We start from the raw sequence: 15,730 nt of genomic DNA, 5'->3' as shown, positions 1-15,730 counted from the left end.
ACTACCAACTGCCTCTTTGTACCTTTTGACATCACTCATCCTTTCTGCATCATCAGCATAGTTCAGTTTTTGCTCACAAGGTGTCTGTCTTTCTTTACAATCCTGCATGTTGAATTTTTCAAGTATTTTTTCCACATATTGTTTTTGTGACATTTTTACACAGTTATCACTCTGCTGCAAGCATTTTCTTCACAACAGTTGGTTCACTTTCATCACTAGCAGCAATGATCACTGTCTTCTTACCCTCAGGCAAAGTGGTTAAGGTAAATGTGTCATTTTCACTTAGTGATTGCATCTCTTCATCCATTGCACTGACCCATTTCTCTGAGTTAGATGAAGTTATTGCTTCCTTGAATGTTTGGGGAATGTTACACATTGCTCTGTAACAATAATCCATGTTTAATAATAAATAATAAACTTTATTTATAAAGCACACTAAAAAACCAAGGGTATACCAAGGTGCTTGACAAAAATAATAGGAAAAGGGAGATGGGAGGGAAAAGAGAAAGGACCTGGCACATGTCAATTATAAAAACCTTGACAACCATAAGATATAAAAGTAGTTCACAAGCATGACGGATAAAAATGTACCAATGCACACCAAGTGTTAACTAGGTGGAAAGGCAAGATTAAACAAGTAAGTCTTCAGCCGTGATTTAAACAGTGGCATAGAGTCAGACGCCCGGATAGCAACAGGAAGGTTGTTCCATAAGACCGGGGCAGCTACAGCAAACGCGCAGTCCCCGTGAGACTTCAGCCGAGAACGAGGTTGCTCCAGAAGAATTTGGGTAGCAGATCTAAGTGCTCTGACAGGAGTGTGTAACCTGAGAAGCTCATTGAGGTAGCTTGGCGCCAAATTATTAATGGTTTTGTAGGTGAAAAGTAATATTTTAAATTGAATACGGTATTTAATTGGAAGCCAGTGCAAGCCAGCAAGAACAGGAGTGATGGAAGAAAACTTCCTGCTACCTGTCAAAAGGCGTGCCGCCGCATTCTGGACAGTCTGCAATCTAACGAGAAGGGTGGAGGAAAGGCCAATGTAAAGAGAGTTGCAGTAGTCCAACCTGGAAGTCACGAATGCGTGAATGAGTTTTTCCAGGTCAATGTGCGGAATATAGCGCTTTGCCTTAGAAATGAGGCGCAGCTGATTAAAACTAGACCTCACAACAGCAGACACTTGCTTGTCAAATTTAAGCGAGCTATCCAGTAGTATGCCCAAATTACTGGCATAATCAGAAGGAGAGCTAGCAAAAGGCATCAGAGCAGCACACAGTTGGTCGCGGGGGATTTTACTATCAAAACACCATGATCTCCGTTTTCTTTTCATTCAGGACAAGAGAATTACTCTTGAACCAACCTTTAACCTCACGCATGCATTCACGAAAATAGTGAAAAGACATAGCAAGATCGTCAGTAATCTCAAAATAAATCTGTATATCATCAGCATAGCAATGAAAGGCAATATTATACTTCTCAAAAATTGCTCCAAGAGGGAGCAGATATAGCGAAAAGAGAATAGGGCCTAATACAGATCCTTGAGGCACACCACAGCGTACAGGTACCGAGGAAGATGAGAAGTTGCCCAAATTAACCGAAAAAGACCTGTCAGCAAGATAAGATTTAAACCAGTTGAGGGCAGTGCCTCTTATACCCACAGTATGCTCAAGTCTTAGTTGAAGAATGTTATGATCAACCATATCAAAAGCAGAGGAAAGGTCCAATAAAACCAGGACCACAGAGCGTCCAGAGTCAGTGCTTAAAAATAGGTCATTGAGAACTCTAAGCAAGGCCGTTTCAGTGCTGTGCCGTGGCTTAAAGGCAGACTTAAATTTCTCTGCAATGTTGTTCGCGTCTAAGTACGCCTGAAGCTGAGAGAGAACTAGTCACTCCAGGATCTTGGACAGAAACGGAAGCTTAGAGATTGGTCGATAGTTCAAAAGATCATAACAATCAAGATTCTTTTTTTTTTCAGAATAGGCTGGACTACAGCATGCTTAAAGGCCAGTGGGACAGATCCAGAGAGTAGAGAAAAATTCATTAAGAATAGAATGCTCGGTCCAATTAAGGTCAGAGGTCAAGGTCAGATTTATTTATATAGCACATTTCCAACAGCCGATGCTGCACAAAGTGCTTAACAATAACAATAAAATTAAAAACTACAGTGTAATACAATAATAACAATAGAAACAATAAAATAGAAGAATTGAAACAATACTAACTAATTCAGATAAATCCAAAATGCTTGGGTCATAATGTGTTAAAAGCCAGAGCGTAAAAGTGTGTCTTTAGTAAAGATTTAAATTGCTCAAGAGTTTGAGCAGATCTAATATTAAAGGGGAGACTATTCCAAAGTCTGGGACCTGCCACAGAGAAGGATCTATCACCACGAGATTTGAGGTTAGTCCGTGGAATGGACAACAATAGTTTTGAACTAGATCTCGTGGGTTTTCCTGGAGCATAGGCAGAGAGGAGCTCTGACAAGTAGGGGGGGGTTCGGGCGTTGAGTGACTTAAAAACAAAAAGTAAGAGTTTAAATTGGATCCTGTAGGGGACAGGGAGCCAGTGTAAGGAGGCTAAAATTGGGGTTATATGCTCTCTCCGTTTGGTACCGGTTAGCAGGCGAGCAGCAGCATTCTGAACCATCTGAAGGCGATGGATGGTGGCATGATCTAGGCCATAATACAATGAATTGCAGTAGTCCAATCTGCAAGTAAGAAAAAGGTGGATGATACGCTCGAAGACGTCAGCCGGAAGGTATGGCTTTATCCTGGCTAGCTGTCTTAGCTGAAAAAAACAGGACTGAACTACTGCACTCACCTGCTTGTTCAATTTAAAAGAACCATCAATGTAAACTCCGAGGTTTTTTACATGTGTTTTACAATACGAGGAGAGGGTACCCAACGTGCTGTCGATATGATTGAAATTGCCAAAAATGACAACCTCAGTTTTGTTTTCGTTTAGCTGTAAAAAATTTAATGATAACCACTGTTATCATTACATCAAAGCAGCCCTTAACAATGCGTGATGGGAGAATATCAAACACAGCATTGGTGTTTTTCAGTTGATCAACCAGCTGCTTCAGAGTCGAAAGCGACACGGGCTCAAATTGATGAAAAGTTGAATTACACTCAGAGGAAAAGACAGGATAAGAGGCAGACGAAGAGGAAAGCTTAAGGGATGAAACCTTATCTAAAAAAAGAATTTGAAAACGCTCACAAAGAGCTTGTGAATACAGTAAAGGCATATCAGGACAGGGATTAACAACAGAATTAAAAATTTTAAATAGCATACGGGGGTTGTGACCATTAGCCAAAATGACTTTGGAAAGAAAAGATGCCTTAGCCATTCTAGCAGCAGTTTGAAACTGTGAGCGGCTGGTCCGTAACATATCATAAGAAACCTGAAGTTTATCTTTTTTCCACCTCCTCTCATCACGGCGACAGACACGTCGTAAGGCACGTGTAGTATCATTTAGCCAGCAATGAGAGTAGGTTCTAGGGCGCTTCATTTTGATGGGAGCAACAGAATCAAGAATAAAAGAACAAACAGATAACAGGATATTAGCACAACCATCAACCGAACAGAGAGAACAGTCGTCAGGTACAGCCAAATCAGAGGTAGATGAAAATAATGATAGCAAAGTATCAGCATAACCACTTTTGTAAGTACTTGATCACAATCCTCCTTATCAGTAACATATTAACTTAAATACCCAGGCCTCTTTCTCACTCTGGAAGGATACCTTGCAGCCTCGCAGTCGAGTTCATTCTCCTGTGAGTGGCTGCTCATCTCAGACATGCTTACTGGGATCTGTTCCTGAGTATCTGTGTGTTCTATACTCACATCAGTCTGTTCTCTGGTCTTGGTGAACCTGTTTGGTGTCTCAAAGTCACCCTCATCATCTGGCACCTTGTCAGTCTGTGTTTGTCTCTCTACTCTTGTTTTAGTCTCAAACTTCACCAGTCTATGCTTCTGTACTTTCCCACTGTTTGGGTAGTAGACCATATAAGCTGGACTGTTCTTGTCATATCCAACAAAAATTCCTTTCTCACACCTTGAGTCTAGTTTTCTCTTGTTCTGCCTGTAGGCATAACACACTGACCCAAATGTCTGCATCCTGGAAAGGTTTGGCCTTCTTCGTGTCAGCATTAAATATGGTGTCTGTTCTGTGCGTCTGTTAAAACATCTATTCCTCACTACAGCTGCTGTTTGCACTGCGTAAGTCCACAACTCTTTAGGTAACTGTTTCTCTATTAACATACACCTGGCCATATCAAAAAGAGTACGCCAATTGCGTTCTGCAGTACCATTTTGGTGTGGTGAGTATGGTGCTGAGGTCTCATGCCTGATTCCATTTTTGCTAAGGAGTGCCTGATACTCATTTCCCATAAACTCTGTTCCATTGTCAGACCTGATACATTTAACCTGCCCATACGGGGCTGTATCAGCCAAAAACGTCTGTGTCGCTTTTGCTGTGTCACTCTTATTTTTCAGAAAATACACAAACACTGCACTGGAATAGTCATCAGTGAATGATAGTGCAAATCTATATCCATCTCTGGACTCTGGGTCTACTGGACCAGCTAGATCTGTGTGTACCAGCTCTAAGGCGGTTTTGGCTCGTGCATCAGGGTCCCTGTTTCTAGTTTGAACAAACTTTCCCTGTGTGCACACTTCACAATGCAAGACAGATTTGTCTGTTTTTCCTTTGATTGCCATACCATCAACAACACCCTGTAATTTCTGAATGTCATTATAATTACAGTGACCAAGAATTTCATGCCATGTTTGCATGTCATAGCAACCCTTACACTGGTCTTTACCTTCAGTGTTTACTGTTTGCAGGTAGTACAGTCTGTTGTACTCATATATTGGGAACCTTGTACCGTCTTTGTGTCGCAGGGTGTCTTTTCCTTGCTTGAAGATCATAGTTGCTCCATTTGAGGCAGCTGCTTTCACAGAGAAGATGTCTTGTGGATACGATGGGATGTACAGTGCTTGTTTCAAGGTTGTTTTGTGGCACTGCCCCCTGCTGTCCATCAAGCAAAACTCTGCCTCCCCTCTTTGCTCTGCAACTCCAGTGCACTTAGTGCCGTCAGCCAACTCTACGTAGTGTGACTTGGGCTGGAAACTGTCGTCGAATCTCCTGAACTTCGTTATATCTGTGACAATATGCGAATTTGCCCCTGTGTCCACCATCAGACCCTTTTTGTTGATGCCATGCTCTGACTGGAACGCTGCATCCTCGCTGCTTACCCGGAATGCGTAGTCTTTGCTACCCGACTCCTCGGAAACTTTCCGTGCGTTGTCTTGCCGCCGTTTCCGTCTGCATGTTGAGTCCCGATGGATGGTGCTTTTACACTCGCTACACCACTGCTTGCGCTGACACGTCCTGGCTTTGTGTCCTTTTAGTCCGCATCTGAAACACACTATGTCTGCGTTGCCAGCCCCACGGTCATTCGATTTTTCAAACATGGGATTGTCGCTCGGTCATGCACGTGCTTTCATGATGTTGTCATCTGACGCTGTGGCGCGCATTTTCTCTGTGTCTTCAAAGCTTCGCAGTTTAGTTTTAAATTCAGCAAAAGTCACTTCAACTTCACTTTATGTGACATGGATAGCAAACGGTTTCAAAACCATTGCTACCAATAGCCCATCACTCAAAGTTTCTCCAGCATTCCTCTCTGCTCGTATCACATACTCAGTCACACTCTCACTGCTGGACTTTTGGAGCGAAGCTAATTATACGAGGCTTTCCTTTACTGGCATAATAATTTCTTAGAATCCCCAGCGCCTTTCGTCCATCATCCGCTGCTTCTCGCATAACAAGAGACGAACTTTTGTCATCCAGAAACTGGATCAGCTCCGCGTAGGCCTCTGCATTCTTTGCTCTGTCTTCTTCTCCCTCCGCATCGGTAGGCTGCTTCAAAATAATGTCTCTTAAACCTTGCAAACGAAGGTGGCCCAAAAATTTCGTCTCCCATAGTTCGTAATTCTTTTCGTCTCCATCAAAAACTAGCCGAGCCCAACGGCTATTTGACTCAGCGGCTCGTCGGCTCATGGCGCTAGCATGGTATGCTAATCCTCACCGAGTGTGCAGTACGTCACAGCGTTTTCTCTCGGTGGCAAAACCACATGGACTCTTTCGGAAAACTTCTTAGCTTCCTGGGCCCATAACCTGTTGGCAGAGGTATGAAAATGCGCAGGAAAATCCGACGTGCATGGCAAACTTCACCGACGATATTTAGGGAGGAATAAACACACATCAGCCTTCGGCCATTTTGATGAACGCATACGCCCCCTAGAGCGCGCTAACTTTATTAACAGCCACACAAATGTAAAGCACACATCAAACATAAATGAACCATTTGACTGTCTCCATAATTGAGAGCATTTTCTCTTTTTATTTCAACACTCTTATTTCTCTTTCTGGGTCGCAAAAAAACTTTTAACATATTTTCAGGTGAGAATGTAGCTGTGTAAACTTCAAATATCTGAGCCGACCAACACATCATCTTCAAACCATCGCAGTCTTTCACTACTCAGGTTAAACATGATATATAAGTCACTTTGATACAGGGGCGATTTTAGCCCATTTTTGGGGGTGCTTAAGCAAATCAAAGCACCCCCAAAGATTTCTTACTTTTTTTGACAATATTTGCTATTTGTGTGACACACTACTAAAAATATAAAAAGCATACAGTACTGTACTTGTTTGAGACGTAACATTTTAACAACTAAAGTGTAGATAACCCCCCTCCCAAAATGGTTTGTTCCAGCTCGCCTCTCCCCTACTCTGGCTCTAGCACTCTTGCTGCCAGAGATGGTGGCTGAGACGCAGCGGAGCGGAGGTGTAAGTGCCTGACTTAAAACAGGACATGTTAGCTGCATTTAACCTTCAGTTACTCTTATATAGTTCGGTAGGAGTCAGACCATGTTTCTTTTTAGCTGAAAAGCATTACACCAGGTAACCTGCAGTGTTGAAAACGTGTTTTCCAACAATGTTTGCTACCTTACAATCCGTCCTGCTCTGTAGTAAATTCAGCAACTTTTGATCGTCCTGTTGCTCCCATTAAAATGTATACAGCCTATTTAAAATCTAAAACTTTAAATTGTTCGCAGCCTACTGTTGGTTACCACTGTCCTCTTTGAAATGGATACTAACTAGCTAACTGACTGAATGCCCATTAACCTTATAACTCCTGTTGTGTGAGTGTGTGTTTGTGTACAGAGAGACAGCCAGGTTCATAATGGATATAAGGAAGTTTTTTCAAAAAAAGGAGCCACATTCAGGTAAAAGTGTAAAATCAAATGATCCATCAATCAAGAATAATGTTGGATCAGTGTTTCAATGTTTATATCTTTTATTAGATGTTCATGTGGTTTAGTTATTTGCCTTTTGGTTGAAAGTAGACTGAGAGAGGACTTTTTGTTAGTGATCTTTTAATTAGAGATGGACCGATCCGATATTACGTATCGGTATCGGTCCGATACTGACCTAAATTACTGGATCGGATATCGGAGAAAAATAAAAAATGTAATCCGATCCATTAAATATCACGAAAGCACCTCACAAAACTTGCAACACGCCGTAACTCACCTCAGAACGTATGCATCACGTGATAGAGCAGCTGTGGCATGCAGGACCTGTCGGTGGTCTGGATAGCATGTGGAGCTTCGCTAGCAACCTGGCATTTCATCTCCGACAAAGTTATCCCCGAGAGAAGTAAAGCAAGTGTGTAAGTCCATCTCTGAATGTTTGTAAAGCATTCCTGCGTTAAGCTTAACAAGCGACTGCCTCTCGCTCTCCGGCTGCTACTTCAATCGTGAAACTGCTTAAATCAGCTGATCGGCTTTTCTGTCGCGAGTCTGTCTCTCGTTTGTTTTTGGTCCACTTTGCGCCAGAAAGAGCAAACCAGCGGCTGAACAACAGCAGCACGTTTAAGCTTGATAAGCTGTTGTTAGAATTTATTTAATATTAATTTCTACACCAGGATCTTTTTCTACGTAGCTGACGGCTGGTAACTGTGCAGGGGCGGATCTAGCAAAGTTTAGCCAGGGGGGCCGATAGGGCATTAACTGGGAAAAGGGGGCACAAAGACATACTTTTCTTTCTTATTCTCATTTAAAATGTCTAGCTTTTAATAAATAATTATCTGACACCCAAAGTTTTAATTTGATGTAAAATGAATAGAAGTCAATTACTGTACATAGTGACTATTAAGTCTAATATATATACCCTAGTAAGCTATAGTACTTTTTACTTTGGGAAGGTACCATCTGTGCAGTCTGCAATTTTGTTGAAGAAAGATGTTGAATCTATTTAATATTTCTTGAAAAATAATTGATTTCTGTGCATTTTTTTTCACACTGCATCAAATTAAGGTTGATTACGTCGATTAAGCATCATGAGGTGGCGCGTGAGGGGTGGTTCCCTATTTTTTATTTATTTAATTTTGTTGTTGCTGGGAGTTGGAACCCTATTAGTTAGGTTGCTTAATATTTACCCTAAGTACTCTTTAAAATACCAGAATAGGGAGGATGGTGTAGGTCTAAGTTTATTAGATTGATCAGTATTGCTGAACTATGAAATATTTTTTTTGTATACAGGTATAACAGAATAGCTTTAGTGTAGTTGTTGTTTTAAACTTGAGTATGAACTTGCAGACTTGCAAAATGCAGCAAGATATTTTAAAAAACAGTTTTGTTGATTAAAAAACACTATATCGGATTCATATCGGTATCGGCAGATATCCAAATTTATGATATCGGTATCGGTATCGGACATAAAAAAGTGGTATCGTGCCATCTCTACTTTTAATAGAATTTTTTTCATATTAATGTAATTTTTCATCTAATTGAATACAATCTATTTGTGTATGATTGTCAGTCCAAAGAGGGAGAGAGGAAAGAGGGGAGAGAAAGTACAAGGTCAGGAAGAACCAGGTAAGAAAACAGACAGGGAACAGTGACAGGCACAACAGAAACTGTTAAACTGACAAAGAGGGAAAAAAAAACTGATTTTACTCACACAGTCTGGAAGTTGTGTTCTCCCTATATTAAAGCTGCTATACAGAATCTGCAAAACAAACTGGGTTGAAACATTTTTGACCCTCTTTAACAACATTCCAACATAACATTATAATTGATTGGGGAGATTAAAATTAATGATATATTTTTATGTGGTTCAGCCACAACTCTACTAAAACCTCAGACAGTAATAGGTAGGCCAACTTTTCGACCGTCCAGTTGCCTGTATGACTGCCGCAGTACGTACATCACATTTGCACACTATTAGAAAGTGCCAAACAGCCCTGGTGGAGTGAGGAGCTGTAAAGAGAAGCAGATGCTCTGTTTATATTCTAAAAATGTTTTAATCTTGTTTCAAAGATTCTGTACAGCAGCTTTAAATGTTTTCCAAAAGCACACATACACTTATCAGTGTTTCTCAAACTTTTTACAGTGTGTACCACCTGAGAAAAAATGTCCAAAAAGTACCACTATGAAAGCATGAAACTCATAAATCTTACAACACAAAGTTATTATTATTAAATTAGTAAAATTAGTATCTGCAATAAAGATTTGTTGTCATTGTATACATTCTACCACAGGCAAAGTTGCCTCCATTTTTATAGTTTCTATTAATATTTTGTAATAATTTATTTGTAATAATTTAATCTGTTTTGGGAGTGTTTTTTAATGTATCTGTATTACATTATACATACACAATAAAATTCACCCCCCCCCCCCCCCCCCCTCCCACCCCAACAGCCCTTTTGAATGTCTCCCTAATTCTGAGGTCTCAAGGTTGGCAAGTATAGCCACAACACCTCACTTTTTTTGCCACATGTATCGCAAACCACGTCTCAGCTGTTTATGGAGGTAAAATACGTCCGCACAGTTACGCTCAGCCATTGTTGTGAGTGCGCACGCCAAGGGGCTGCGAGACATTTATACAGCCGTATTTCGCACATGACTATGAAAGGCGGAAGAGGAAGTAGTTCCTTTGAATGTAGACAATCCGAATGTTATAGTTTCTTTCCACTGTGTTCCTGTTAATGATAAACTACAAATTTACCCTAAATTACTAAAATATCGATATTTTAATGTGAGAATCGATTCTAGAACATAAATGATTGGTATCAGAGGAATTGATATTTCAGGATTGATCCTCACATCGCTAGCATTTAGAGGACAGTCTGTGTATTCAACCTCACCTGTGGTGCTGGTTCCCACCTCTCAATTTTAAATACATGTAGACACTGAGGGTTCTCGTGAGGGGCCATACTGACTAGAGGTGGGTTTTGATTATCGATTTATCGATTAAAATCGATTCTGGCTTGGATAAGGTGATATCGATTCATTCAAATCCTGAATCGATGTTTAAATATACATTTATTTTGCCCGAAACGCCAGGTTAAACCTCACAAAATTTCTACAACCACCAAATAGCTAAAACAGTGAATGAGAGCAGGTACACGAATTCTGCACAAAGACGTATACACAAAACGCAGACCCAACACATCCCAATCAGTGAGCTGTCGCTTTTCTAAGCTGATGGCACGTACGCGGACACGCCGTCGGGGCTGAAAGCCGACAGCTCACTGATTTTGAAGCGTCGGCGGACGATTTGTGTTTACGTCCTTTTTGCGCTAGATTCTGAAACTGCAGGTTTTATCTCTCTCCAAACAATATTGATTCAACCAGCAGCCAAAGACGATCCAAACTACGCTTCACATAAACATCGTCACGAATTTCCTGTTACTTTTGCTGTTATTTTTATTCCGTTCTGGGGGGGGGGGTCACGTTCATGTTCTGGACAAAGTTTGGTTGTAGTAGCAACATTTCTTTTTAGCGTGGTTCACAATTCGAATCAAATGAGCTTTATTGACATGAGGTAAAATTTCCAGGGATTCAGCCGTGCAGGCCCACTACACCCCAGTGTTCTATGGGTGCATTAGTCTCGTGGTCAGACTGAAAAAATAATAATGCGAGGGGAAAAAATAATGCGTCTCTGGTATTGTTCAGGTGGCCGGGTCAAATGTGAAGGCGGGCCGGACCGTAGTATGGGGACCACTGGTTTAACCCTTGGACAGACACTTTGTACAACATCTTACCACTGAGCATCCAAAAGTCCAAATCTTCTCGAATCATGAGCAGAAGACCTACTTATTCTTATTCCTGTTAACGAAGGAAACAAGACGAACAGCTTTTACTTGCTAGCATGGGAGACTGGTCAGAACCAGGCTCTTGGAGCTAAACACTCCTCACCTGTCTCCTAGTTAGCATCAAATAAACAACCGTCCTTGCCGCCTTTTATTGAAAACAGTTACAGTACACACAAGCACCTCCCATTGTAAAACCCCCCTATGGTTCTAAAAGATAAGGCACTATGTGTGTATGTGTGTGCACGTGTAAGCACGTGTGTGTAAATGGTAAATGACCTGTATTTGTATGGCGCTTTTACTGTGTGTGTGTGTGTGTGTGTGTGTGTGTGTGTGTGTGTGTGAGCATGTGTGTTTGTCTTTGGGGGTGCATTTGTGTGACCTCCTGCCCACAAAAGGATCATAAAAGCAGGAAGTTTACTAACCAAAAAACAGAACCTTCAGATAGGATGTCCCTATAATAAAACACTATAGCCTCCCCCACCAAAGACTGGCTGGTGGTCAGAGACAAAGGAATGTCTTTTATCATGCTGCTTGAAATATGACAACATTTAACAATTTGACTCCAACAGTGCATTTTCCTCCAAACATCAACTAAAGACTGTGCTCCTATCACACGCTTTAGAAATGTCCCGTAGGTGGTGGTACTGCAGGCGACAGTGTGGAAGCCACCAGCGATGGAGCAGGTGGAGGCACTGCAGGCGACGGTACAGAAGACGCAGGGGGTGGCTGAGCTGTCAGCGGACACAAGGTGCTGAAGCAATTCCTCCAACCCTTCAGCAATGACGAACGACTGAAGCGGCCTCTCGGGCCCCTCAGCAATGACAGATGGCTGAAGCGGCTCCTCGGGCCCCTCAGTGATGACAGGCTGCTGAACGGGCCCCTCTGACTCTCCGGCGGAGGCAGGCTTCTGAACGGGTCCCTCGGACCCTCCGGCGGAGGCAGACACAGGGCCAGCATGCACGGAGGCCTCTGGCGGGCACAAAACAGAACCAGCAGGTTCGAAGACCTCTGGCAGTGTTGATGCTGGCTGGAGCTAAAACAGCACATTTTCTTGGCTCGGGCAGCGGCAGCAGGAAGTTATCCTCAACTGGCCTTTCACCCTTCAGAGGTCCAGAGTCAGTTGAAGGCTGAGATTTAATCTCAGGGGAAGCCCTGGAAGGAGTGACTAATTCTACAGCAGCCAGATCATGAGAAACAGCCAGGGTTGGAATGAGATTTTCTCCCTGCATAGAAATAAATGGTGGCTGAGTGGCTGACAGAACTGAAGACCAAGCTACAGGTAGCGGGGACACTGAAGACCGAGCTACGGGTAGCGGGGACACTGAAGACCGAGCTACGGGTAGCGGGGACACTGAAGACCGAGCTATGGGTAGCGGGGACACTGAAGACCGAGCTACGGGTAGCGGGGACACTGAAGACCGAGCTACGGGTAGCGGGGACGAGCTCAGAAAAAACAGTCCTGCTTAGGCTTTTCTGTTCTAAGTGAGCAGGGTAAAAATAGTCCTTCAATTCTCCCACCACACTTTTGGATTGTGAACCCACAGAATTATTAACAAACTCGGCAGTGCATGTGAAAACAGACTTCAAATCCTACGAGACTAACTTGGAATCAATACGATAGTCCTTAGTGGGCTCCAAAAAGGGTGCACAATCAAAGTTTTCTCCATATTTTCTGCCCTTTTGACGGAAAAGACGTCACAGCCAGTCACAAAGTCTTTTTTATCTACTGGGCCGGAGTGAATAGAAAAAACTGCCTTCATCTCACCAATCTCAGCCGTAAGAGGAAAACTGTCCCCATTACTATTTACAGGTGAAAAAAAGGGGTACAGTCTACATCACTCACCACTGCTGACTGCTCTAACGAGTGGCTGAACTCTGGCTGTGGTGTGGAACGACCTGGAGGAGGGAGCGGATGCGATAGAAGAAGCTGGTGATGATGGAGGAATGAGGTCCTTGTCCGCATCCTGTGACCACATCGCCGCCAAACAGGAGGCAGGCGAATTAAGCCCTGAGCGGCATGTAGTGGAATCCTGTGGCCGCGGTGTGGAAATGCCTCTCACCTGTGGCGAATGCCGCTGCGCAGCGGAAAACTCTGCGGTGAGCTCCCTACATTGCCACTGCTACAGGAGTGGCAGCTTTGTCGTAGAATACTGGGAGCGGGCAAAGGCTGCGAGCTCCCGAGCTTTTAACTCCTCCTGGGCTTTGTGCAGCTGGTCCATCAAGCCCCTAAATCCTCTGAGCTGACGCAGATGAGGATTCCATTCCAGGATTGCTTCAATCGCGTTAATCCCAATCGCCATCACCTTAGCGTCCTTTGTGTGGGAAATCTGCTTGACTAGACAATGGATGCGGGAGAGATAGCAAACGGATCACACAGTGAAAGTGAGGGTACGACACGAGAGAGAGCAAAGGAAAAAACAGCGGAGTAATCATGGAATGGGAAACAGGAGAAAGACACAGCTGGGAGAGATAAGGGCTAACGAGACAGAGGGAAGTAAAACTGAACACACTGAGATCAGACAGTGTGTTCAGTAAAACAGGAAACAAGAAACAGGTCGTGTCCAGATTCATGGGCTGCATCCTCCTGAGGCCGCATTTGTAGACAGATTATGTCACAGCGACGCGCCGTAGGCTGTCCAAATTCGTAAATGCAGCCGACAAATGTGTCCTCCTTTTCCCAGAAATGGAAGGATGGGTTGGGTGTGTCCTTCGTGGCCTACCATATCCCAGAATTCATAGCGCGGCCCAGCCAAACTCCAGTTTCCAACAATGGCGGCCGCTACTGAGTTTTAAAATTACTCATACTAATCTTTCTGGGTCACAAAATAAACTTTTAACATATTTTTAGGCGAGAAAGTAGCTGTGTAAACGGTCGAGAATTTACGCCAGTGTCCTGTTATATTTTAGATAGCAAGGAGCAGACGGCTGAGTTTATTAAACTCCACCGAGACAGCGGTGACGCTAATCAGAAGGCTAGACCGTCCAATTTCCCCAGCCGTTTACTTCCGGCCTACCCAACCTTCTGAGGACCTGGCCCACGTAGACCGCGAAGGCCGGGTCCTCAGGAGGATGCAGCCCATGAATTTGGACACGACCACAATTTACAAAGACGCAGACTGACACTGAACTAAATCTAGAATAATAATCAAAATGGCACAACTAAAGAACCAGAACATAAATCATAATACAGAAATATACCAAAATACAAGAAACTGAAAAAGCTGGGTCAAAATGACCCAGAACTGTAACATCTTGGACCATTAACATTTAAGTGCTTCAGTTTCTTTAACTCATACACACTAACTCTCTTCCTCATATCTCTGGCTCCATTCAGGTTCAAAATAGAAACTCTGAAGTCATTCATCACCAAAGACACAAGGATAAAAAAAGTGCTTACACATGGCCCACATACCGCAAAGAATGACAGCCCTTTGGTGGCCCAGATCAGGTTTGCCAGAGGTGGCGCACATCTGGTTGACATCCATCCATACACCCAGCCATGACACCAGTCAGTCAGAAGTGCCAGCTGATGCCGGATCCGAGGAAGACCTGTTTTCTATGAGCCTGGGCCATATAAACCAAACCACAATCGGGCCAGATGTGGCATGCCATCACATAAACTGTGTCATCTACGCCAGGCCTGGCCCATATCTAGATGACATACCACTTACCATGCCATAAGTCAGCCAGCAGTGCCAGCTTGACACCAGATCCAGCCCAGACTTGTCTGCTATGTGGGTCACCTTCATCCTCTTCTTCCATATCACTATCAGATTCTGCCTGATTCTGTCCTGAGCTTCCCAACTCCATTTTATCTCTAACATCATTTTCAATTTGAGAGCTAGCTACACTCTCAGATTTTGTCTTTTGGGCAGAAACTTTAAAGGACTCCACTAACAGCATCTGACCACTTTCTGTGTCCTCTGCTTCATTTGCAGTTGTTCTCTTTTCTTGAGACTTCCCTGAACTCTCCTTCACTACACCTGTGTTATTTTCCTGATTTTCCTGTGTATCTATCACTATTTGACTTTGAGTTTGGATAATTTGCTCTACATTCTCTTTTTCTGTAGTCTGCTTTTCCTGCACTTCAGCTGCTGTCCGACCAAGTTTCTCAGCAGCTTGTTCTCCTGTTTCGTTTAATTCATTGCTCCCCGAATCTCTGGCTTCTGTTGTTCCCTGCCTCTTTTCCCCTCCTTCCACCCGAGTTTAAATTATTTGCAGGAACATTTTTTCCAGCACATGTTCGAACTAAATGGCCAACCTTCTCACACCCAAAACACACCAACGCGCCTGAAGTCACATATAAGTTATAGTCAAAATCATCTATTCGCACATTAAACACTAGATTAAGGTCTTCATTCTTTTTACTTAGGATCATAAGAACCCGTCAGCTGTGTGAGACAACATGCTTTAACAGCGGTGATTTGCAGCCTGATGACAGTTTCTGTCACGGTCTGGCTGGCAGACCGTGGGGATGTGAGAAATGAGGACCCAAAATGCAGGACTTGACGCTAAAGGCAGTGCGTTTATTTACAGGGGTGAAAATCCAAACAACAATAAAT

Source organism: Maylandia zebra, linkage group LG5 (genome assembly GCF_041146795.1).
Source record: "Maylandia zebra isolate NMK-2024a linkage group LG5, Mzebra_GT3a, whole genome shotgun sequence".
Lineage (NCBI taxonomy): Eukaryota > Metazoa > Chordata > Actinopteri > Cichliformes > Cichlidae > Maylandia > Maylandia zebra.
Note: the sequence above shows the minus strand (reverse complement) of the source record.